At 44.7% G+C, this 26,694-nt stretch overlaps 1 pseudogene; it reads right to left on the bottom strand.

Annotated features, from left to right (window-relative positions):
- Positions 1–1,074: 1,074 nt before the first annotated feature.
- Positions 1,075–2,675, bottom strand: LOC138674598 (piwi-like protein 1 pseudogene; annotated as a pseudogene).
- Between the last annotated feature and the right edge of the window lie 24,019 nt (positions 2,676–26,694).

Raw genomic sequence — 26,694 nt, 5'->3', positions numbered from 1 at the left:
ATAAATCAAACGGCTCCATTTCTGTCTGCTGCTGCATATTTTATATTTACCTAGTTGCAGTTATCCGTGGCAATTTTTTTTTAAGGTTGTACCTGCTCATTTTATTATAAACAAATCCATAGCCCCCTTTTTTCGACATTTATTTGGTTTGTCATGAGGCAGACTATAGCCAGGTCATTGCAATATAAGAGCGTGAAAATATAATTTTTTACCTATTTTGGGGGGGGGGCCCAGGCATCAGATGTGAGTGGACCTAAAAATCTTTTCTTTTTTGGGGGGTGTACTATCTAATATTTTGTAGTGTCTTGCAACATTTTTGGACACCATTTTGCTGCCCCAAAAAACTTTAGCTGGCCCCAAAAAATTTAGCTACAGTTGCTATTTATCACTGTGAGCTGTACACCACACGCGTCGCATATCATTGCGCTACATATCTTTAAATTTTAGTACTCCAATTTTATTTTTGGGTGTCATAGCCACCTTTTTAACACAATTTTGGTGTGCCAAAAAAAGGCCACATTTTGATCAGTCTGTTATCTCTGGCAGACGCCTGGTGTATCAGTAGTATTAAAATCCATGCTTTGCAGGCATACGTTGCATTCTTCTGTCTGCTACCTTTGGTCTACTCAGTATTTATTGTTTTAAAAAATTTAAAATAAAAAAATTATACATTCTGTTATCGCCGTCACACGCCTGGTCTATCTGTAGTGTCAAAATCTTCTGTTCGTAGGCATACATTGCACTGTTCTGTCTGCTAGCCTTGGTGTACTCAGTATTTATTGTTTTACAAAAAAACAAATAAAGAAAATTTATACAGTCTGTTATGTCAGGCTGAGGCCTGGTTTATCTCCTGGTGGAAAAATTGTGGCTTCGCAGGCATACATTGCATAGTTCTGTCTGCTAGCCTTGTTCAAATCATTTTTATTTTTTTACAAAAAATCTGAAAACAAAACAAAAAAAATGTATACAGTCTGTTATGTCAGGCTGAGGCCTGGTGTACTGTGGTGGAAAAATCATGGTTTGGCAGTCACAAGTTGCATAGTTCTGTCTGCTAGCCTTATTCTACTCTTTTTTTCAAAAATTCACCAAAAACCTCAAAAATAAGTACTCGAATTCAACCAACACCGCCCAGTTCATCTTGATGCACATTTGCTGTGTGATCTTGAACATGTTCTGCAGAAGAGCGTTCGCTGCGTCTAAATTTTTCCAGGTGTAAAAGAGCAGCCAATTATTCATATCTCAGGGGGCTGATCAGGATGGGACCCCTCAGCTCTCACAACCAATCAGCAAACTGTGGATTATATTCAGAAGATTTGTCCTTTGCAGGATATATTTTCGGAGGTGCGATTCTCCCTTCGAACTGTAGCAGTTCGGAATCGAAATACAGCCCCCAGTCACTTAGCTCTTTCTGAATGCTCTCATCCTTGTTTATGTAGTTCATGAACTTCACGACTTGCTGCTCCCTCTGTTCTGGTGGTAAGTGGGTTTGACGTTGAAGTAGTTTCTCATTCTGTCGGTCAGACTTGTTAGGTTACAGAACTCTGGCACCAGTATGATGACTCCGTCTGTGGTTCCAGTCTTGGGCTTCCGGGGGATGTTTACAATTAGCGGCTGGATCATGTCTTTCACTTGTTCATTGTATTGGTTCTTCTAGTAGTCAACAAACCTGATCTCGCTTCCGTCTGCCTTCTTGAAGGTGGACGCTGTAGTTCCAGGCGATCTTGTCTATACGGTAGGTTTTAGTGTTGTACTTGGTGAAGACGATCTGTCCGATCATCCCCTTGCAGCAGACATCCTAGAACCTCTGAGGGCCACACTAGGAGTAGAGACTGCTAATGATGTCATGCACATTCTCGTTCCTGAGGACTTTGTGGCTGACATCAATGCTCAGCATGATGCTGGACTCATACTGGAGGATGGAGGTGGAATACCCTGGGCAGATGGTGAGTCAGTGGGCTCTTACTTCGGTGGCGTCGCTCTGGTTGTAATAGTTGCATCCTATCTGCTTCATATCCATTATCTTCAGGAGTCTTCAGAAAATGATGTTATAGAAATGGAAGCAGGTGGGCGAGGTCGGTGGAAGCTCGTTAGTCAGGGTGATTGTTATACGCACGTGCTCTCTATTTCGAGTTTGACTGAACACTTCGGTGACCTTATTCAGTGTTTCTTCATGCTGGTACAGGACGCCATACTGCAAATGCTTGGACTCCATGGCGGGGTTGAAGTCAACATGATACTGGCACAGGACACACTGTGGTCAGGACATCAGCTTGATGTGGTTGGCCACAAGAGCAATCTTAGTTCCAGAGGAGCCAGCTTTTTGTTTTTGCACATGTTCGATAGTCTGCCGAGTGTTCACCCCGACATTATTGAAGTCATGCCTATGGCCTCCCCATTCCTCGATAGACTCTGCTGTAAGTCTGGCTGACACCTGCAGAACCTCGGGCTGTGATCTCTTTGTTGCCGCTGTCGGCAGACCTCTCTAGCACCATCTTACAATGAGCAAAGGCACAGGCATTGGCTGCTGAGATCTGACTGCTGTCCGGGGTCCTAGGGGCTGCTGTACCTGTCCAGGTGGTCTTTGTGGGACCTGCTCCTGCACATGAGTTTAGCTGCGGGCCTGGGATCTTGCTCGTCAGCTCATCTTTTATTTCGTACACAAACCACGCACTCATTGTTAGGGGTCGAGTTCCCGCCTCGGCACTGGGGGAATCTCGGGCCGTCTCCGCTGCGGTCCCCCATTCTTCTCCTGCCACAGTGGAGCCTGCTCAGCGGAGACGTCAGTCCCAGCATCTTGCTCAGTCCCACTCTGTACAAAGAGTTACTGCTGCTTTTCCTGCTTCTGCCATTGAAGTCAGTGCTGGGCAGCGGCGAGCAGACGCTTCTGGGACTAAGTCCTGCTTTTCTCATTCTGAGCATGCCCTGAGTAAGATCTCTCAGTGGAGATCGAGGGTCACATGGTCTGATACTGCAGCTAAGTCCATTGGTTCTTTCAGGAAGGTCCTGTAGGTGCAAGGACTAACTCCTGCTTTTCACACACTGTGCATGCCCAGGGTAAGATCTCTCAGTGGAGATCTAGGGTCACATGCTCAGGTATGGCAGTCTCTCATTGGTCCTTCTGGGAAGGTCTTTTACTTGCTGCAGCTATATAAGGCTCGCATGGCAGCACGGCCATGCGCTAGTATCAACTCAAATATGTGCTTTGCGCCAGAGTGGTCATGTAAGAGTGTGTTCAGGGACCCGGCTGAAATAAGCCCCTAGAATGCTGGCACCTCCAGCGAGGAGTTTGTATGTGTATGTATTCAGGGACCTGGCTGAAATAAGCCCCTAGAATGCTGGCACCTCCGGCGAGGAGATTTGTGTGCATGTGTGACCACTGACTGCTCTCTGTTTGGGCAGTTAGCCTGTGCCTCTGTGAAGTCTAACAGGGCACAATGCTTTGCTTTCACGGCTACTCGGTGAATTAACTGAGTTCGTCTATACCACCATATAGTGCCGCTGTTTGCTAGCAGCAGGTTCTCCTGCATGGTGGACCCCGGGCTGCGAACGCACCAATAACAATAAAAACATCTATATTTACTCGGTGCATTCCGCTAGCCCTAACATAATACTAGCACCAGGGTCTGGCTAGTAAATGGCGGACATTCAGCAATCCTTGCGGTATATCCAGCAGCTGGAGGGTAGGTTGGTGGCTCTCGAGAGCTCAACCTCAGCTGTGGATGTTACCGCAGTTGCTGTACAGGCTGCTAGCGTGGCTGCAGCAACCTTGTCCACTGCCACCCCTGTTCCGACATTATCTCGCCTTTCGCTGCCAGAAATCAGTGCTCTATTCACCTCGAGCTCCTGGCTGCACGTTTTCCCACAGAGCGGGCTAAGGTGGGATTTATTGTGTCTCTCTTGTCGGAGAGGGCGTTGGAATGGGCTGCGCCGTTGTGGGAGCATGGTGATCATGTGGTGCAGAGTGCTCCGCTGTTCCTGAGCACTCTGAAACAGGTCTTTTTAGGACCTCAAGTCACCCATGATACGGCGCTCCAACTGCTGGCATTAACTCAGGGTGAGTCCTTGGTCAGCCATTTTGCCGTCCACTTCCGCACTTTAGCTTCTGAGCTGGAGTGGTCGGATAAAGCCCTTATCCAATATTTTGGAGGGGGCTGGCTGATCACGTGAAGGACGCTCTGGCCACTAGGGAGATTCCTGCCACACTGGAGGAGTTAACAACTGTCTCTACTCGTATTGACCTCCGTTTTAACGAGCTGAGGTTAGAGCGAGCCCAGTGTAGGCAGAGGATTTGGCTGGCTCCTACCTTCGCCTAACCTCTGGAATCTCTGGTCCTGGTTCCTGAGTCACATGAGGCCATGGAAGTGTCACGAGCGGGATCTAAGTCCCGGACCTCTTGTACACTCAAAGTCTGTCATGTTTGCCAGCAGTCAGGACATCTTTCCACCAGATGTCCCCAGCGGTCGGGGAAACGTCAGCGTCTTGTGGTAGTAGGTGGAGGTACTCTAGACATGGCGATGTTTGCCTCCAAATTGTTCTTTAAGGGGACAATTACTATAGGCTCATCCTCCCACTCGGTAGAGTTCTGTGTGGATTTTGGGGCAGAGGGCAATTTTATGTCTTTTGCCTTCGCCCAACGTCACGCAATACCTCTGGTTATGCTAGCTCAACCAGTAACGGTACGAGTGGTGAATGGGTCAACACTGCCCTCACAGATAACACACCAGACCATCCCTTTTATTCTGTCAATGTTGCCATCCCATCAGGAGATTATATCTCTGCTCGTCATTCCTGAGGGAATTGATGAGGTCCTGTTGGGGATACCTTGGCTACGGTACAACTCTCCTCATATCGAGTAGTCCTCAGGCAGAATTCTGGGATGGGGTGAATCTTGTGAGGGAGTGCGTTCAGGTTGCTACTACAGAGGTACCCGCAAATCTATCCTCTATCCCCAAGCAATATTGGTCTTATGCAGACGTGTTCTCCAAAAGGGCGGTGGAGACCCTTCCGCCCCATCGCCCCTATGACTGTCCTATTGATCTCTTGCCTGAGCCTCCCCGGGGTCGAGTCTATCCGTTATCTCTCCCGGAATCGGAGGCAATGTCACAGTACATCCAGGAAAATCTGGCAAGAGGATTCATTAGGAAGTCAGTGTCACCTGCTGGGACAGGGTTCTTCTTCGTGCAGAAGAAGCATGGGGAATTGCGTCCATGCATAGACTACAGGGGTCTTAACGCCATCACCATTAAGAATAAGTATCCTTTGCCCTTGATATCTGAGCTCTTTGATAGGCTTCGGGGAGCAATGGTATTTACTAAATTAGATCTGCGGGGTGCTTACAACCTGATTCGCATCCGTGAGGGGGAGGAATGGAAGACGGATTTTAACACCAGGGATGGGCACTATGAATATCTGGTGATGCCTTTTGGGCTCTGTAATGCCCCAGCCGTTTTCCAAGACTTTGTGAACGACATCTTCCGGGATATGCTCTCCACCTCGGTCATAGTCTATCTGGATGATATTCTCATCTACTCTCCAGATATTGACTCCCACCGGAGAGCTGTTTGCAAAGTCTTCGACCTCCTACGGGCAAACTCCCTCTATGCCAAGTTGGAGAAGTGTATGTTTGAGCAGGAGTCCTTACCTTTCCTAGGCTATATCATCTCCGCCCAGGGATTGGCTATGGATCTTGTCAAACTACAGGCTGTGATAGACTGGCAGGAACCCCATTCTCTTAAATCGGTGCAGCGCTTTATAGGGTTCATTAATTATTATTGCCAGTTCATTCCGCACTTCTCAACTTTGGTAACTCCCTTGGTTGCCCTCACCAAGAAGGGGGCAAATCCTAAATTGTGGTCTGAGGAGGTCTCCAAGGCCTTTAACTCCATAAAGTCACACTTTGCTAGCGCTCCCATCCTACATCACCCCGATGTAGATAAGCCATTTATCATGGAGGTGGATGCCTCATCTGTTGGTGCTGGAGCAGTCCTCTTCCAAAAGGATGCTCAAGGTCGGAAGCATCCTTGCTTCTTCTTTTCTAAGACCTTCTCACCAGCAGAGAGGAATTATTCCATTGGGGACAGGGAGTTGCTAGCCATGAAGTTGGCTTTCTCGGAGTGGAGACATCTCTTGGAGGGAGCTCGTTTTCCCTTCCAAGTCTTCACAGACCATAAAAATTAGGTGTACCTGCAGACAGCCCAGCAGTTAAATACTCGCCAGGCCAGATGGTCCTTGTTTTTCTTCGTTTCTTCATTTCACCTTCCATTTTCTTTCTGGGGAGGAGAACATTCGTGCCGACGCTCTCTCTCACTCAGTTGTGTCATCTGTGGAGGAGGAAGAAGAGCCTCGGCTTATTGTCCCCACCGAGAGCCTGAGAACTGTGGCCCCGGTTTCGCTAGAGTCTGTGCCTCCGGGCAAGACTTTTGTACCATCCAGTTTGCGACCGGAGGTTCTCTCTTGGGCACACTCGTCCAGGGTGGGTGGACATTTTGATTCCAAAAGGACTTCTGAGTTACTGGCGAGGACATACTGGTGGCCGCATATGGCTCGTGATGTCGCAGACTATGTTCGGGCGTGTGTCTCTTGCGCCAAGAACAAGTCCCCTCAGCAACGGCCAGCTGGTTTGCTTTACCCTCTGCCGGTGGCAGACAGGCCCTGGGAGATGGTCGGGATGGACTTTGTGGTGGACTTACCCAAGTCTTGTAGCTGCACCATTATCTGGGTGATCACCGACCATTTTTCCAAAATGGTTAATTTGGTGCCTCTTCCACGGCTACCTTCTGCACGGGCTCTGGCAGCGTTGTTCATCAAGCATATCTTTCGCTTACACGGTATGCCGGACAAGATTGTCAGTGACCGGGGTCCCCAGTTTGCGTATCGATTCAGGAGAGAGCTTTGTCATTTACTCAGTATTGAGTTAAATCTCTCCTCGGCTTTATCATCCCGAGACGAATGGGTTGGTTGAGAGAGCCAATCAGACTCTGGTCACATATCTACAACATTTTGTTTCTGCCAGGCAGGATGACTGGGAATCCTTGCTACCGCGGGCAGAGTTTGCCCTTAAGCCCTTTATCCCATTAGACGTACTATCCCATCGAGGTGCCCTGGGACTTAATTCCCAGTGACGGGATAGTACGTCATATGCGATCGGCCGCGCTCACGGGGGGAGAGCGGCCGATCGCGGCCGGGTGTCAGCTGCCTATCGCAGCTGACATCCGGCACTATGTGCCAGAAGCGGTCACGGACAACTCCCGGCACATTAACCCCCAGCACACCGCGATCAAAGATGATCGCGATGTGCCGGCGGTATAGTGAAGCTTCCCGCAGGGAGGGGGCTCCCTGCGGGCTTCCCTGAGCCCCCAGCAGCGATGTGATCGCGTTGCTGCGAGGGTCTTACCTCCCTCCCTGCATCTTCCAGGCCCGGATCCAAGATGGCCGCGGATCCGGGTCCTGCAGGGAGGGAGGTGGATTCACAGAGCCTGCTCAGAGCAGGCACTGTGAAGCAGCCTGCACTTCTATCAGATCGGTGATCTGACAGAGTGCTGTACAAACTGTCAGATCATCGATCTGTGATTTTTCCCCCTGGGGCAAAGTAAAAAAGTAAAAAAAAAAATTCCAAATGTGTAAAAAAAAATAAAAAAAAATATTCCAAAATAATGAAGAAAAAAAAAAATATTATTCCCATAAATACATTTCTTTATCTAAATACAAAAAACAAACAATAAAAGTACACATATTTAGTATCGCCGCGTCCGTAACAACCCGACCTATAAAACTGGCCCACTAGTTAACCCCTTCAGTAAACACCGTAAGAAAAAAAAAAAAAAATGTGGCAAAAAACAACGCTTTATTATCATACCACCGAACATAAAGTGGAATAACACGCGATCAAAAAGACAGATATAAATAACCATGATACCGCTGAAAGCGTCATCTTGTCCCGCAAGAAACGAGCCACCAAACATCATGATCAGCAAAAAAATAAAAAAGTTATAGTCCTCAGAATAAAGCGATGCAAAAATAATTATTTTTTCTATAAAATAGTTTTTATCGTATAAAAGCGACAAAACATAAAAAAATAATATAAATGAGGTATCGCTGTAATCGTACTGACCCGAAGAATAAAACTGCTTTATCAATTTTACCAAACGCGGAACGGTATAAACGCCACCCCCAAAAGAAATTCATGAATAGCTGGTTTTTGGTCATTCTGCCTCACAAAACTCGGAATAAAAAGCGATCAAAAAATGTAACGTGCCCAAATATGTTACCAATAAAAAACGTCAACTCGTCCCACAAAAAACAAGACCTCACATGACTCTGTGGACCAAAATCTGGAAAATGTATAGCTCTCAAAATGTGGTAACGCAAAAAATATTTTTTGCAATGAAAAGCGTCTTTCAGTGTGTGACGGCTGCCAATCATAAAAATCCACTAAAAAACCCGCTATAAAAGTAAATCAAACCCCCCTTCATCACCCCCTTAGTTAGGGAAAAATAAAAAAAAATGTATTTATTTCCATTTTCCCGTTAGGGCTAGGGTTAGGGTTGGGGCTAGGGTTAGGGCTAGGGCTAGAGTTAGGGTTAGGTCTAGGGTTAGGGCTAGGGTTAGGGTTGGGGCTAGGGTTAGGGTTAGGGCTAGGGTTAGGGCTAGGGTTAGGGCTAGGGTTGGGGCTAGGGTTAAGGCTACCGTTAGGGTTGGGGCTAAAGTTAGGGTTAGGGTTGGGGCTAAAGTTACGATTAGGGTTTAGATTACATTTACGGTTGGGAATAGGGTTGGGATTGGGGTTAGGGGTGTGTCAGGGTTAGAGGTGTGGTTAGGGTTACTGTTGGGATTAGGGTTAGGGGTGTGTTTGGATTAGGGTTTCAGTTATAATTGGGGGGTTTCCCCTGTTTAGGCACATCAGGGGCTCTCCAAACGCGACATGGCGTCCGATCTCAATTCCAGCCAATTCTGCGTTGAAAAAGTAAAACAGTGCTCCTTCCCTTCCGAGCTCTCCCGTGTGCCCAAACAGGGGTTTACCCCAACATATGGGGTATCAGCGTACTCAGGACAAATAGGAAAACAACCTTTGGGGTCCAATTTCTCCTGTTACCCTTGGGAAAATACAAAACTAGGGGCTAAAAAATAATTTTTGTGGGAAAAAAAAAGATTTTTTATTTTCACGGCTCTGCGTTATAAACTGTAGTGAAACACTTGGGGGTTCAAAGTTCTTACAACACATCTAGATAAGTTCCTTGGGGGGTCTAGTTTCCAAAATGGGGTCACTTGTGGGGGGCTTCTACTGTTTAGGTACATTAGGGGCTCTGCAAACGCAATGTGACGCCTGCAGACCATTCCATCTAAGTCTGCATTCCAAATGGCGCTCCTTCCCTTCCGAGCCCTTCCATGCGTCCAAACGGTGGTTCCCCCCCACATATGGGGTATCAGCGCACTCAGGACAAATAGGACAACAACCTTTGGGGTCCAATTTCTCCTGTTACCCTTGGGAAAATAGAAAACTGGGGGCTAAAAAATTATTTTTGTGGGGAAAAAAAAGATTTTTTTAATTTTCACGGCTCTGCGTTATAAACTGTAGTGAAACACTTGGGGGGTCAAAGTTCTTACAACACATCTAGATAAGTTCCTTGGGGGGTCTAGTTTCCAAAATGGGGTCACTTGTGGGGGGCTTCTACTGTTTAGGTACATTAGGGGCTCTGCAAACGCAATGTGACGCCTGCAGACCATTCCATCTAAGTCTGCATTCCAAATGGCGCTCCTTCCCTTCCGAGCCCTTCCATGCGTCCAAACGGTGGTTCCCCCCCACATATGGGGTATCAGCGCACTCAGGACAAATTGGACAACAACTTTTGGGGTCCAATTTCTCCTGCTACCCTCGGGAAAATACAAAACTGGGGGCTAAAAAAATAATTTTTGTGGGAAAAAATGTTTGTTCTATTTTTACGGCTCTGCATTATAAACTTCTGTGAAGCCCTTGGTGGGTCAAAGCTCTCAAAACACATCTAGATAAGTTCCTTAGGGCAGAGGTCCCCAACTCCAGTCCTCAAGGCCCACCAACAGGTCATGTTTTCAGGATTTCCTTTGCATTGCACAGGTGATGCAATTATTACCTGGGCAAGACTAAGGAAATCCTGAAAACATGACCTGTTGGTGGGCCTTGAGGACAGGAGTTGGGGACCTCTGCCTTAGGGGGTCTACTTTCCAAAATGGTGTCACTTGTGGGGGGTTTCAATGTTTAGGCACATCAGTGGCTCTCCAAACGCAACATGGGGTCCCATCTCAATTCCTGTCAATTTTGCATTGAAAAGTCAAACGGCACTACTTCCCTTCCGAGCTCTCCCATGCGCCCAAACAGTGGTTTACCCCCACATATGGGGTATCTGCGTACTCAGGACAAATTGTACAACAACTTTTGGGGTCCAATTTCTTCTCTTACCCTTGGGAAAATAAAAAATTGGGGGTGAAAAGATAACTTTTTTGTGAAAAAATATGATTTTTTATTTTTACGGTTCTGCATTATAAACTTCTGTGAAGCACTTGGTGGGTCAAAGTGCTCACCACACCTCTAGATAAGTTCCTTAGGGGGTCTACTTTCCAAAATGGTGTCACTTGTGGGGGGTTTCAATGTTTAGGCACATCAGGGGCTCCCCAAACGCAACATGGCGTCCCATCTCAATTCCAGTCAATTTTGCATTGAAAAGTCAAATGGCGCTCCTTCGCTTCCGAGCTCTGTCATGCGCCCAAACAGTGGTTTACCCCCACATATGGGGTATCGGCGTACTCAGGACAAATTGTACAACAACTTTTGGGGTCCATTTTCTCCTGTTACCCTTGGTAAAATAAAACAAATTGGAGCTGAACTAAATTTTTTGTGAAAAAAAGTTAAATGTTCATTTTTATTTAAACATTCCAAAAATTCCTGTGAAACACCAGAAGCGTTAATAAACTTCTTGAATATGGTTTTGAGCACCTTGAGGGGTGCAGTTTTTAGAATGGTGTCACACTTGGGTATTTTCTATCATATAGACCCCTCAAAATGACTTCAAATGAGATGTGGTCGCTAAAAAAAAATGGTGTTGTAAAAATGAGAAATTGCTGGTCAACTTTTAACCCTTATAACTCCCTAACAAAAAAAAATTTTGGTTCCAAAATTGTGCTGATGTAAAGTAGACATGTGGGAAATGTTACTTATTAAGTATTTTGTGTGACATATCTCTGTGATTTAATTGCATAAAAATTCAAAGTTGGAAAATTGCGAAATTTTCAAAATTTTTGCCAAATTTCCGTTTTTTTCACAAATAAACGCAGGTACTATCAAAGAAATTTTACCACAATCATAAAGTATAATATGTCCCGAGAAAACAGTGTCAGAATTACTGGGATCCGTTGAAGCGTTCCAGAGTTATAACCTCATAAAGGGACAGTGGTCAGAATTGTAAAAATTGGCCCGGTCATTAACGTGCAAACCACCCTTGGGGCTTAAGGGGTTAACAACACTGTAGCCAACTCCACCGGTCAGACTCCTTTCCTCCTTAATTACGGCCAGCATCCGCGGATTCCTGTGCCTATGCCGTGTCCTCTGCTGACTCCAGGGTGGTAGACTGGGCAGTGGAGGCACGAGACATTTGAGACCGCACTCAGGATGCAATCCAGGCCTCCAAGGAGAGAATGAGGTCCTCCGCCGATGCACATCGGCGCCCTGCCCCGACCTTTGCTCCTGGCGATTTGGTGTGGCTCTCCGCCCGTAACATCAGGCTGCATGTAGAGTCCACTAATTTTACACCTCGATACTTGGGTCCCTTCAAGGTCCTCGAACAGGTTAATCCTGTGGTCTACCGTCTGGCCCTTCCTCCACGCCTAGGTATCACCGACACCTTTCATGTGTCCCTCCTTAAGCCCGTATACATGTCCCGGTTTTCTGAGTCATTTGCCAGGACATTGGGTTCGTCTACGGACGATTTCGAGGTGAACGCTATTTTGGAGTGCAAGGTGGTACGTGGCAAAAAATTTTATTTGGTGGACTGGAAGGGTTACGGTCCTGGGGACAGGTCCTGGGAGCCTGTTGAGCACATTCAGGCTCCGCAGCTCATTGCAACCTTCGAGCATAGCGAGGCCCAAGGAGGTGGGGGCCCTAGGAGGGGGGGTAATGTTAGGGGTCGAGTTCCCGCCTCTGCACAGGGGGAATCTCGGGCTGTCTCCGCTGTGGTCCCCCATTCTTCCCCTGCCGCAGTGGAGCCTGCTCAGTGGAGACATCAGTCCCAGCGTCTTGCTCAGTCCCACTCTGTACAAAGAGTTACTGCTGCTTTTGCTGCTTCTGCCATTGAAGTCAGTGCTGGGCAGCAGCGAGCAGACGCTTATGGGACTAAGTCCTGCTTTTCTCATTCTGAGCATGCCCTGAGTAAGATCTCTCAGTGGAGATTGAGGGTCACATGGTCTGATACTGCAGCTAAGTCCATTGGTTCTTTCAGGAAGGTCCTGTAGGTGCAAGGACTAACTCCTGCTTTTCACACACTGAGCATGCCCAGGGTAAGATCTCTCAGTGGAGATCTAGGGTCACATGCTCAGGTATGGCAGTCTCTCATTGGTCCTTCTGGGAAGGTCTTTTACTTGCTGCAGCTATATAAGGCTCGCATGGCCGCACGGCCATGCGCTAGTATCAACTCAAATATGTGCTTTGCGCCAGAGTGGTCACGTAAGAGTGTGTTCAGGGACCCGGCTGAAATAAGCCCCTAGATTGCTGGCACCTCCGGCGAGGAGTTTTTGTGTATGTATTCAGGGACCTGGCTGAAATAAGCCCCTAGAATGCTGGCACCTCCGGCGAGGAGATTTGTGTGCATGTGTGACCACTGACTGCTCTCTGTTTGGGCAGTTAGCCTGTGCCTCTGTGAAGTCTAACAGGGCACAGTGCTTTGCTTTCACGGCTACTCGGAAAATTAACTGAGTTCGTCTATACCGCCATATAGTGCCGCCGTTTGCTAGCAGCAGGTTCTCCTGCACGGTGGACCCCGGGCTGTGAACGCACCAATAACAATAAAAACATCTATATTTACTCAGTGCGTTCCGCTAGCCCTAACACTCATTCTCCACCACTAGATCACCATGGTGAACATGTTGTATTCTGCTACAGCCATTCAATTTTTGGGCAAGGGTGTCTATGATACCCATAAATATTTTTTTAAAACTGTAACCCCCATGGGGAAATGTGTTATGAAAGGCAATTCAGTACCACAATGGACATAGCGGTCAGAGCACATACAGTGATCTGACAATAACCCAAAATCATAGAACGAGCTCTGAGACGTGGGAACTCTGCAGACCGCAATCCCTAATCCTCTCCAAACAACACTAGAGGCAGCCGTGGATTGCGCCTAACTCTGCCTATGCAACTCGGCACAGCCTGAGAAACTAACTAGCCTGAAGATAGAAAATAAGCCTACCTTGCCTCAGAGAAATACCCCAAAGGAAAAGGCAGCCCCCCACATATAATGACTGTGAGTTAAGATGAAAAGACAAACGTAGAGATGAAATAGATTCAGCAAAGTGAGGCCCGACTTTCTTAACAGAGCGAGGATAGAAAAGGTAACTTTGCGGTCTACACAAAACCCTAAAGAAAACCACGCAAAGGGGGCAAAAAGACCCTCCGTACCGAACTAACGGCACGGAGGTACACCCTTTGCATCCCAGAGCTTCCAGCAACAAATTAGACAAGCTGAACAGAAAAAATAGCAAACAAATAGCAAAGAAGACCTTAGCTATGCAGAGCAGCAGGCCACAGGAATGATCCAGGGAAAAGCAAGTCCAACACTGGAACATTGCCAGGAAGCCAGGATCAAAGCATTAGGTGGAGTTAAGTAGAGAAGCACCTAACGACCTCACCAGATCACCTGAGGGAGGAAACTCAAAAGCCGCAGTACCACTTCCCTCCACCAACAGAAGCTCACAGAGAGAATCAGCCGAAGTACCACTTGTGACCACAGGAGGGAGCTCTGCCACAGAATTCACAACAGAAATGTTTGTCAGCCCATGCATTTCATGTATGGGCATTACAAGTTTAGGAGACACGCTCCTTTACATTGGGCCAAGTTTTTAATAAGGCCTTCATCAATGTTTCCTCATTCTCCACCACTAGATCGCCAGATTTAACGTGTTCTGTGCTGACACACCAGTGCAATTTTTGGCAAAAGTGTATATATGATGGCCGTTACCAATTTGAAAACAAAAGAAATGTTACTCCCCCAGGGGAAAATTTCGTAAACAGGAGCTGTACATATCTTTTTCCCATTTATTATTACATTTTTCATAGCTCTGGACAGTCCTCTAATGAGGTAGTGTTTATCTCTACAATATAAAATTACCGTATATACTCGAGTATAAGCCGACCCGAGTATAAGCCGACCCCCTAATTTTGCCACAAAAAACTGGGAAAACTTATTGACTCGAGTATAAGCCTAGGGTGGAAATGCAGCATTTACCGGTGAATTTCAAAAATAAAAATAGATCATTATTTCCCCATAGCTGTGCCATATAGTGCTCTACACCGTTCATTATTTCCCCATAGCTGTGCCCCATATAGTGCTCTGCACCGTTCATTGTGCCCCATAGCTGTGCCATATACGGTGCTCTGCACCGTTCACTGTGCTCCATTGCTGTGCCATATACGGTGCTCTGCACCGTTCATTGTGCCCCATTGCTGTGCCATATACGGTGCTCTGCACCGTTCATTGTGCCCCATTGCTGTGCCATATACGGTGCTCTGCACCGTTCATTGTGCCCCATTGCTGTGCCATATACGGTGCTCTGCACCGTTCATTGTGCCCCATTGCTGTGCCATATACAGTGCTCTGCACCGTTCATTGTGCCCCATTGCTGTGCCATATACGGTGCTCTGCACCGTTCATTGTGCCCCATTGCTGTGCCATATACGGTGCTCTGCACCGTTCATTGTGCCCCATTTCTGTGCCATATACAGTGCTCTGCACCGTTCATTGTGCCCCATTGCTGTGCCATATACGGTGCTCTGCACCGTTCATTGTGCCCCATATCTGTGCCCATATACGGTGCTCTGCTCCGTTCATTGTGCCGCATTGCTGTGCCATATACGGTGCTCTGCACCGTTCATTGTGCCCCATATCTGTGCCCATATACGGTGCTCTGCACCGTTCATTGTGCCCCATTGCTGTGCCATATACGGTGCTCTGCACCGTTCATTGTGCCCCATTTCTGTGCCATATACAGTGCTCTGCACCGTTCATTGTGCCCCATTGCTGTGCCATATACGGTGCTCTGCACCGTTCATTGTGCCCCATTGCTGTGCCATATACAGTGCTCTGCACCGTTCATTGTGCCCCATTGCTGTGCCATATACGGTGCTCTGCACCGTTCATTGTGCCCCATTGCTGTGCCATATACGGTGCTTTGCACCGTTCATTGTGCCCCATTGCTGTGCCATATACGGTGCTCTGCACCGTTCATTGTGCCCCATAGAAATCTCAGCCGCCGCTGCTGCAATAAAAAAAAAAACCCACATACTCACTTGCTAGGTACAAACATATCTCGTTGGACACATTATGGCTTCATATTTATGAACCTGGGTTCGCCCCTCCCTTTTGTTATTTTCTTTTATAGGTGGAGTCACTTTTATTATTAATTATTTATTTATTTCTTTTATTTCAGTATGATTTATCTTATGTCTCCTCTTTCTCCAACACTAAATCACCAGGGTTAACTGGTTTTGTGCTGCTATAGCCAGTCCAAAATTGTCTATGATGCCCATAAAATATTTTTAAAAAGTGTACCCCCATGGTGAAATGTTTGGACAATTTTAGTACTCCAAATGTTTTATTTTAGTGTCATAGCCTACTTATGGACACATTTTCGGTGGGCCAAAAAGAACATATTTTGATCACTTTGTCATCTCCGTCAAACGCACGGTGTATCTGTGGTGTCCAAATCCTTCCTTTGCAGGCATACATTGCATTTTTGTGTCTGCTAGACTGCTACCCTTGGCGTATACAGTATTTTGTGGTTTTTAAAATTTTAAAAAATACATCCTACATATTGAAACAGTCTGTTATCTCTGTCACACGTCTGGTCTATGTGTGGTCTTCAAATCTTGGTTTTTCAGCCATACATTCCAGTTTGTGGTCTGATACCCTTGCTGTAGACAGTATTTTGGTTTTTTAAAATTTTAAAAAATACATCACTCATATTGAAACAGTCTGTTGCCTCAGTCACACGTCTGGTCAATCAGTGGTCTTCAAATCTTGTCTTTTCAGACTTACATTCCAATTTTTGGTCTGATACCCTTGGTGTATACAGTATTTTGTGGTTAAAATTTTTTTTAAAAATACAGGCCACATATTGAAACAGTCGGTTATCTCCATCCGACAGCCATTTTATGTGTGGTCTAAAAATAGTTTTTTTTCATGCATACATTCCAATTTTTGGTCTGTCCAATACCCCAGGTCTATACACTATCTTGGTTAAATAAAAAAGAAATGTACAGTGTGGTAGTTCCGTGACATGCCTCATCTATATGTGGGCTACAAAGTGTGCTTTTGAGGCTTCCATTATCCTTTTATTGCTCTGTGTTACCCTAGCTCAAAACAGTAAACACTATTTTGTCATTAATATTTTTTTTAAATTTACACCCCATGGGGAACTGTTGGTCAGCCCATACACTTAGTGCTTGGGCAGTACAAGTCTAGGAGACACGCTCCTTGATAATGGGACAGTTTTGTTTAGGAGGCCCTCCTCCATGTTTCTTCCAAGGGGGGATTGGGGTGCGTGCAAATTTGGGTAAAGGTGGCCCTTGCATTGAATGCATAAGGAACCTGTATGGCAGGACCCACTGAAGACTGTGAAGTGGGTTTTCCTGTGGCCATCAAGTATCAGGGTTCAAAGGCTTATTGGGGTGCATATGACTTGATAGCAGGGCAAGTCTTGCATTGAATGCAACATTTTTCCAAGTGAATGTATTTGTATTGGTTGAAAGCAATGCTAAAGTTGAAAAACGCATCAAAAACGCTGCGTGTGAACATAGCCCAAGTGTGGAGGAACATTTTGGTCTGGGGTAAATTATTTTGCCTTATATACAAGTCATTAACCTGGAAAGGATGTTCCTTAACATATTTCCCAGCAAAATCCATTTTGGTTTCGTTTTTGTATGTTTTTAGGTGCACCTGTAAAAATGTTCCTGTGTCATTTGAGCAGTGTTTCCATCATTTTCAGCCTTTTTTAGACCTTAAAAGGACCCCTTGGGGGGATCGCGGTAAAAATACTAGAATTACATTGGGCTCATTTCTTGGGTTGAGTACCCGAGTATTCCAATTTGCTCGACCCGAGAAACGAGCACCCGAGCATTTTAGTGCTCGCTCATCACCAAGAGTGAGGCCAGAACAAGTAGGGGTGGTTTTAGGTTGGTTGGCTGATAGTCCCTTCAGTTCCTTCACTTGGTCTTACACCTGGCTCTGCTGAAAGTGCAGATTTTGCAGCTGAGGCCCTTGGACATCTGTCTTCCACACTCACTTGCAAATTAAGCTAGCAGTCTGAGTCTCAAGTTATGCAGCAATCACTTCTGCTTTTTCTTGACTCTGCTGGATCTGGTTGCAAGGGCCATCCACCTAGCCCTGCCCCACAAGTGGAAGAGATTGTGTGAATTGATGCCTAATCCTTTGTTCTGTTTGAGGATGAGTATGTGGGAGGGGTAGTGCAAGTGGTCAGCACACCAAGGCAACACATCTCTGATGATGGTGATGATGATGAGGATAATGATGATGATAAAACACAGGTACCAACTGCTTCAAATTTCTGCTGTGTGCAGTCCAGCAAGGTGGACAGGGGTGGGGACTGGGTGGAACATCATGCTGAGGACTATTATTATTATTTTTAGAGCACCATTTATTCCATGGGGCTGTAAATGAGGGGTTACGTATAAACCACAAATAGAAATAACAATGTACAAACTAATAGTGGTTGAAAAAAACTCGAATAGATGCTACTATGTAGGCATGGACGGTGCAATCATGGAGGAGGAAAATTTGTTTTCTTCCCTAGCAAGATGCAATAGCAGCTATCAAATCTCTATACAGATAGCTGCTACTGCCATTTTAAAATTGATTGATTTATTTTTTTTAGTACTTGATAATATAACATGAAGAACAGGACAGCATGGTGGCTTAGTGGTTAGAATTGTAGTCCTGGGTTCAAATCCCACCAAGGACAACATCTGCAAAGAGTTTGTATGTTCTCTCTGTGATTGCTTGGGTTTCCTCAAAAAAAAAAAAGGTTCCTCGCATCATGTTCTCATACACTTTATGCAGTATTAGCCCTCTGTGTCTGTACTGCTACATACTTAGGCAGATAACTGGTTCATGCAGCTTTACATGAACACCTGAGCCTTACACTATGGCTGGTCCGAATAACTAAAGCAATTGTTATCATCCACCTCTCGTGTCTCCCCTTTTCCTCATAGTTTGTAAGCTTGCGAGCATGGCCCTCACTCCTCCTGGTATCTGTATTGAACTATATTTCTGTTATGCTGTAATGTCTATTGTCAGTACAATTCCCGTCTATAATTTGTAAAGCGCTGCGGAATATGTTGGCGCTATATAAATAAAAATTATTATTATTATATTATTATTTCCTCTGGGCACTCCGGTTTCCTCCCACTTGCCAAAGACATACTGATAGGGAATTTAGATTGTGAGCCCCATTGGGGACAGCAATGATAAAGTCTGTAAAGCGCTGCGTAATATATTAGCGCTACATAAAAATAAAGATTATTATTATTAACAATGATTACTAGGACACTAAATTAAGAGACCACTGCAAAATGTTCAGTTTGTCTGATTTTTCTCTTTATAGGTATATTTTTGAGTAAAATGTAAATTGCTCTTTTATTCTATAATATTCTGAAAACATGTCTCTGAATTTCCAAGCAAAAAATGTGGTATTTTTTTCGGACAAAAAAAAATGGTAAAAAACAAACAAAATAAAATCAGGACTTCCAGACCACAAATAATGCAAAGAACACAACTTCATAATCATTTAGAAACAACAATACTAATGTCATAAACCAGGAAGAGTTCAGGAATCAATATTTTGTGGAATAACCATGATTTTTAATCACAGCTTTCATGCGTCTTAGCATGCTTTCCACCAATCTTTCACACTGCTTCTGGTGCAAAAATGTAAGCAGTTCTTCTTTGTTTGATAGCTTGTGACTGTCCATCATCCTCTTGATTATATTCCACAGGTTTTCAATTTAGCTTAACTGTTCCTGTAAGTAGTATTTGTGCTTCATACTGTACTTATCCTACATATACTGTCTACAGTTTTTGTAATTACATAGATTAGAAGCAATATATCAGTGGACAGTGAATTAACACCTCACAATTTCTCAAACAGATTCAATGCTCGTTTAGTGAGCTAATAGGTGTCAACACATTTCAGATTTTGTGTGAAGCAGTAAATCCATAGTTAAGATTTAACAAGATACTTTGTTTTGACTTTAAATATCACCTCTTAATATTTTTTCATTATAAGATGAGGGGGACAAATTCAGTAAGCATTTAGCTGTGGCCAATTTACTAATTATGGGAACACCAGTACAAACAAAACATGAGTTATTTTTTTGACTTTGTTCCTAAGAGATAAAAAAGGAAACACATAGAATACAAATCACGCTAAAAGTGTCCGGTAGCAAGCACGGACAGAAGCAACACCTTCTGTAATTAACACATTTTTTGATAAAGGACGATGACACTCATATGCAAAGAGATGACAAAATCACACCTCCAGGAGATTTTCTTATTTTATAGTTTCCTCTTCAGACATGCAACAGAAAAATAATAAATCAAGCTCCTCTTAAAAAAACATTGTAAAAAGCTGCACTGCAGCTCAAAGAGTAGTAGTGATATAAAGTTGTATGTGTATGCACACATAGGCCGCCGTCCCACTTGCGAGTTTTACGGACGTAAGAGCGCAGAAACTACGTCCGTAAAACTCGCAAAAAGTACGGCACAATTATTCTCTATGCCCCTGCTCCTATCTGCCGTATTAAACTGATCCGTATTATACGGCTTTCTACGGCCGTAGAAAATCGCAGCATGCTGCGTTTGTCACCGTACTGCGCAAGAAATACGCCAATGAAAGTCTATGGAAGCCTGAAAAATACGGATTACACACGGACAAGCAGTGTGACTTGCGAGAAATACGCAGCGCTGTTAGAGAGAAAAGCCGGTAATTCAGTGCGGTGTACAGTAAAATCACACTGACAGCTTACAGTAGAATAGGTAGAATAAATGTGTACACATAGAATAGGTATATATATATATGTCAGTGAGACACATATATGTATATATATTAATATTTATTCCAGCGCTATACAGCTTGAAAGCCGGTAATTCAATTACCGGCTTTTTCTTTCTCCTTCCTAAACCCGACATGATATGAGAAATGGTTTACATACAGTAAACCATGTCTTCTCTCCATTTTTTTTTGCAGATTCCACACTACTAATGTCAGTAGTGTGTATCTGCAAAATTTGGCCGTTCTATCTACTAAATTAAAGGGTTAAATGGCGGAAAAAATTGGCGTGGGCTCCCGCGCAATTTTCTACGCCAGAGTAGTAAAGCCAGTGACTGAGGGCAGATATTAATAGCCTGGAGAGGGTCCATGGCTATTGCCCCCCCCCCCCCCCTGGCTAAAAACACCTGCCCCCAGCCACCCCAGAAAAGGCACATCTGGAAGGTGCGCCTATTCTGGCACTTGGCCACTCTCTTCCCATTCCCGTGTAGCGGTGGGATATGGGGTAATGAAGGGTTAATGCCACCTTGCTATTGTAAGGTGACATTAAGCCAAATCAACAATGGAGAGGCGTGAATTATGACACCTATCCATTATTAATCCAATACTAGTAAAGGGTTAAATAAAACACAAACACATTATTTAAAATTATTTTAATGAAATAAAAACAATGGTTGTTGGAGTATTTTATTCTACGCCCAATCCAGTCACTGAAGACCCTCGTTCTGTTACAAAAAAAACATAAGAAACCAACAATATCCTTACCCTCCGCAGATCTGTAACGTCCAACGATGTAAATCCATCTGAAGGGGTTAAAATAATTTGCATCCACGAGCTTTGCTAATGCAATGTTGCTCATGGCTGCAAAAACCCCGGAAAATGAAGGTAAAGTAGGTCAATGACCTATATTTACCTTCATTTGCGGTGAGGCGCCCTCTGCTGGATGTTTCTAGATCGTGGGAACTTTCCTAGAAAGCTCCCAGGCTCGAGTTCATAAGAGGCGCCCTCTGCTGGTTGTCCTCATATGAACTCGAGCCAGGGAGTTATATATATATATATATATAGACAGTATATATATATATATATATATATATATATATATATTTTTTTTGGGACACATGGATCACTTCTATAGCGGTATGTTGGTTTTGCAAGCCTGCGAGAAAACCACGCAGTACGGATGCCATACGGATTACATACGGAGGATGCCATGCGCAAAAAACGCTGACACACCCTGCCTATGGAGGAGCTACGGACCACTATTTTCGGGACTTTTCAGCGTATTACGGCCGTAATATACGGAGCGTATTGTTTTACGCTGTGTGTGACGCCGGCCACATATATATAGTGGGCAAAATAAGTATTTGAAACACTGCTGATTTTGCAGGTTTTCCCACCTATAAAGAATAGTAACATAGTAACATAGTAACATAGTTAGTAAGGCCGAAAAAAGACATTTGTCCATCCAGTTCAGCCTATATTCCATCATAATAAATACCCAGATCTACGTCCTTCTACAGAACCTAATAATTGTATGATACAATATTGTTCTGCTCCAGGAAGACATCCAGGCCTCTCTTGAACCCCTCGACTGAGTTCGCCATCACCACCTCCTCAGGCAAGCAATTCCAGATTCTCACTGCCCTAACAGTAAAGAATCCTCTTCTATGTTGGTGGAAAAACCTTCTCTCCTCCAGACGCAAAGAATGCCCCCTTGTGCCCGTCACCTTCCTTGGTATAAACAGATCCTCAGCGAGATATTTGTATTGTCCCCTTATATACTTATACATGGTTATTAGATCGCCCCTCAGTCGTCTTTTTTCTAGACTAAATAATCCTAATTTCGCTAATCTATCTGGGTATTGTAGTTCTCCCATCCCCTTTATTAATTTTGTTGCCCTCCTTTGTACTCTCTCTAGTTCCATTATATCCTTCCTGAGCACCGGTGCCCAAAACTGGACACAGTACTCCATGTGCGGTCTAACTAGGGATTTGTACAGAGGCAGTATAATGCTCTCATCATGTGTATCCAGACCTCTTTTAATGCACCCCATGATCCTGTTTGCCTTGGCAGCTGCTGCCTGGCACTGGCTGCTCCAGGTAAGTTTATCATTAACTAAGATCCCCAAGTCCTTCTCCCTGTCAGATTTACCCAGTGGTTTCCCGTTCAGTGTGTAATGGTGATATTGATTCCCTCTTCCCATGTGTATAACCTTACATTTATCATTGTTAAACCTCATCTGCCACCTTTCAGCCCAAGTTTCCAACTTATCCAGATCCATCTGTAGCAGAATACTATCTTCTCTTGTATTAACTGCTTTACATAGTTTTGTATCATCTGCAAATATCGATATTTTACTGTGTAAACCTTCTACCAGATCATTAATGAATATGTTGAAGAGAACAGGTCCCAATACTGACCCCTGCGGTACCCCACTGGTCACAGCGACCCAGTTAGAGACTATACCATTTATAACCACCCTCTGCTTTCTATCACTAAGCCAGTTACTAACCCATTTACACACATTTTCCCCCAGACCAAGCATTCTCATTTTGTGTACCAACCTCTTGTGCGGCACGGTATCAAACGCTTTGGAAAAATCGAGATATACCACGTCCAATGACTCACCGTGGTCCAGTCTATAGCTTACCTCTTCATAAAAACTAATTAGATTGGTTTGACAGGAGCGATTTCTCATAAACCCATGCTGATATGGAGTTAAACAGTTATTCTCATTGAGATAATCCAGAATAACATCCCTCAGAAACCCTTCAAATATTTTACCAACAATAGAGGTTAGACTTACTGGCCTATAATTTCCAGGTTCACTTTTAGAGCCCTTTTTGAATATTGGCACCACATTTGCTATGCGCCAGTCCTGCGGAACAGACCCTGTCGCTATAGAGTCACTAAAAATAAGAAATAATGGTTTATCTATTACATTACTTAGTTCTCTTAGTACTCGTAGGTGTATGCCATCCGGACCCGGAGATTTATCTATTTTAATCTTATTTAGCCGGTTTCGCACCTCTTCTTGGGTTAGATTGGTGACCCTTAATATAGGGTTTTCATTGTTTCTTGGGATTTCACCTAGCATTTCATTTTCCACCGTGAATACCGTGGAGAAGAAGGTGTTTAATATGTTAGCTTTTTCCTCGTCATCTACAACCATTCTTTCCTCACTATTTTTTAAGGGGCCTACATTTTCAGTTTTTATTCTTTTACTATTGATATAGTTGAAGAACAGTTTGGGATTAGTTTTACTTTCCTTAGCAATGTGCTTCTCTGTTTCCTTTTTGGCAGCTTTAATTAGTTTTTTAGATAAAGTATTTTTCTCCCTATAGTTTTTTAGAGCTTCAATGGTGCCATCCTGCTTTAGTAGTGCAAATGCTTTCTTTTTACTGTTAATTGCCTGTCTTACTTCTTTGTTTAGCCACATTGGGTTTTTCCTATTTCTAGTCCTTTTATTCCCACAAGGTATAAACCGCTTACACTGCCTATTTAGGATGTTCTTAAACATTTCCCATTTATTATCTGTATTCTCATTTCTGAGGATATTGTCCCAGTCTACCAGATTAAGGGCATCTCTAAGCTGTTCAAACTTTGCCTTCCTAAAGTTCAATGTTTTTGTGACTCCCTGACAAGTCCCCCTAGTGAAAGACAGGTGAAACTGCACAATATTGTGGTCGCTATTTCCTAAATGCCCAACCACCTGCAGATTTGTTATTCTGTCACGTCTATTAGATAGTATTAGGTCTAAAAGTGCTGCTCCTCTGGTTGGATTCTGCACCAATTGTGAAAGATAATTTTTCTTGGTTATTAGCAGAAACCTGTTGCCTTTATGGGTTTCACAGGTTTCTGTTTCCCAGTTAATATCCGGGTAGTTAAAGTCCCCCATAACCAGGACCTCATTATGGGTTGCAGCTTCATCTATCTGCTTTAGAAGTAGACTTTCCATGCTTTCTGTTATATTTGGGGGTTTGTAACAGACCCCAATGAGAATTTTGTTACCATTTTTCCCTCCATGAATTTCAACCCATATGGACTCGACATCCTCATTCCCTTCGCTAATATCCTCCCTTAAAGTGGACTTTAGACAAGACTTTACATAGAGACAAACCCCTCCTCCTCTCCGATTTTTACGATCCTTTCTAAACAGACTGTAACCCTGTAAGTTAACTGCCCAGTCATAGCTTTCATCTAACCATGTCTCGGTTATTCCTACTATGTCAAAGTTACCTGTAGATATTTCTGCTTCTAGTTCTTCCATCTTGTTTGTCAGGCTTCTGGCGTTTGCGAGCATGCAGTTTAGAGGATTTTGTTTTGTTCCAATCTCCTCACTGTGGATTGTTTTAGAAATGTTCTTACCTCCCTTCTGAGTATGTTTTCCTGGGTCGTCTTTGTTCGAGTCTAATGTTTTTCTTCCCGTCCCCTCTTCTTCTAGTTTAACGCCCTCCTGATGAGTGTAGCGAGTCTTCTGGCGAATGTGTGTTTCCCAGGTTTGTTGAGGTGTAGTCCGTCTCTGGCGAGGAGTCCATCATACCAGTAATTCACACCGTGGTCCAGGAATCCAAATCCTTGTTGTCTGCACCATCGTCTTAGCCAGTTGTTTGCATCAAGGATCCTGTTCCATCTCCTGGTGCCATGCCCGTCTACTGGAAGGATAGAAGAAAAAACTACCTGTGCATCCAGTTCCTTTACTTTCTTCCCCAACTCTTCAAAGTCCTTGCAGATTGTCGGTAGGTCCTTCCTTGCCGTGTCATTGGTGCCAACATGTATCAGAAGAAATGGGTGGACGTCCTTGGAGCTGAAGAGCTTTGGTATCCTATCGGTCACATCCTTGGTCATCGCACCTGGAAGGCAGCATACTTCTCTTGCAGTTATGTCCGGTCTGCAGATGGCTGCTTCGGTGCCTCTCAGTAGTGAGTCTCCCACCACCACCACTCTTCGTTGCTTCTTGGCTGTACTTTTTGCTGTCACTTGTTGCTGTGTGCCCTTTTCTTTTTTGCTTGCTGGTATTGCTTCATTCTTAGGTGTGCCATCTTCATCCTCTACAAAGATTTGATATCGGTTCTTCAGTTGTGTGGTTGGTGATTTCTCCATGGTCTTCTTGCTTCTTTTGGTCACATGCTTCCACTCATCTGCTTTTGGAGGTTCTCTGACACTTTTTGCACCTTCTGTGACCAGTAGAGATGCTTCTGTTCTGTCTAGAAAGTCTTCATTCTCTTTGATGAGTTTCAAAGTTGCTATTCTTTCTTCCAGACCCCGCACCTTTTCTTCTAAAAGGGCCACTAGTCTACACTTCTGACAGGTGAAATTGGATTCTTCTTCTGGTCGATCTGTGAACATGTAGCACATGCTGCAGCTCACCATGTAGGTTGTCACATCTGCCATGTTGCTCCTAGATCCTGCTGACTTGCTGTGTGTTTTCCTTCTTGTGTAATCTACTCAGCCAAGCTCTCTTGCAATAATGTCCTACAGGCAAAAATTTGCGCGCCGTACGGCGCGCGGTTTGGTGATGCTTTCGAAGCAGCTGGTCCCGGCTGTACCCAACGATCTTCTAGCTTAGGGAGACTTCGCTTCTCCCAGAAGGCACCTGGAATATGCAAATTAGCCTCCTGAAGCTTGAATCCCTGGTTTGGTGATGCTTTCGAAGCAGCTGGTCCCGGCTGTACCCAACGATCTTCTAGCTTAGGGAGACTTCGCTTCTCCCAGAAGGCACCTGGAATATGCAAATTAGCCTCCTGAAGCTTGAATCCCTGGTTTGGTGATGCTTTCGAAGCAGCTGGTCCCGGCTGTACCCAACGATCTTCTAGCTTAGGGAGACTTCGCTTCTCCCAGAAGGCACCTGGAATATGCAAATTAGCCTCCTGAAGCTTGAATCCCTGGTTTGGTGATGCTTTCGAAGCAGCTGGTCCCGGCTGTACCCAACGATCTTCTAGCTTAGGGAGACTTCGCTTCTCCCAGAAGGCACCTGGAATATGCAAATTAGCCTCCTGAAGCTTGAATCCCTGGTTTGGTGATGCTTTCGAAGCAGCTGGTCCCGGCTGTACCCAACGATCTTCTAGCTTAGGGAGACTTCGCTTCTCCCAGAAGGCACCTGGAATATGCAAATTAGCCTCCTGAAGCTTGAATCCCTGGTTTGGTGATGCTTTCGAAGCAGCTGGTCCCGGCTGTACCCAACGATCTTCTAGCTTAAGGAGACTTCGCTTCTCCCAGAAGGCACCTGGAATATGCAAATTAGCCTCCTGAAGCTTGAATCCCTGGTTTGGTGATGCTTTCGAAGCAGCTGGTCCCGGCTGTACCCAACGATCTTCTAGCTTAGGGAGACTTCGCTTCTCCCAGAAGGCACCTGGAATATGCAAATTAGCCTCCTGAAGCTTGAATCC

This window comes from Ranitomeya imitator, chromosome 4 (assembly GCF_032444005.1).
Source record: "Ranitomeya imitator isolate aRanImi1 chromosome 4, aRanImi1.pri, whole genome shotgun sequence".
In the NCBI taxonomy this organism is placed as follows: domain Eukaryota; kingdom Metazoa; phylum Chordata; class Amphibia; order Anura; family Dendrobatidae; genus Ranitomeya; species Ranitomeya imitator.
This window is presented reverse-complemented; position numbering and strand designations above follow the sequence as displayed.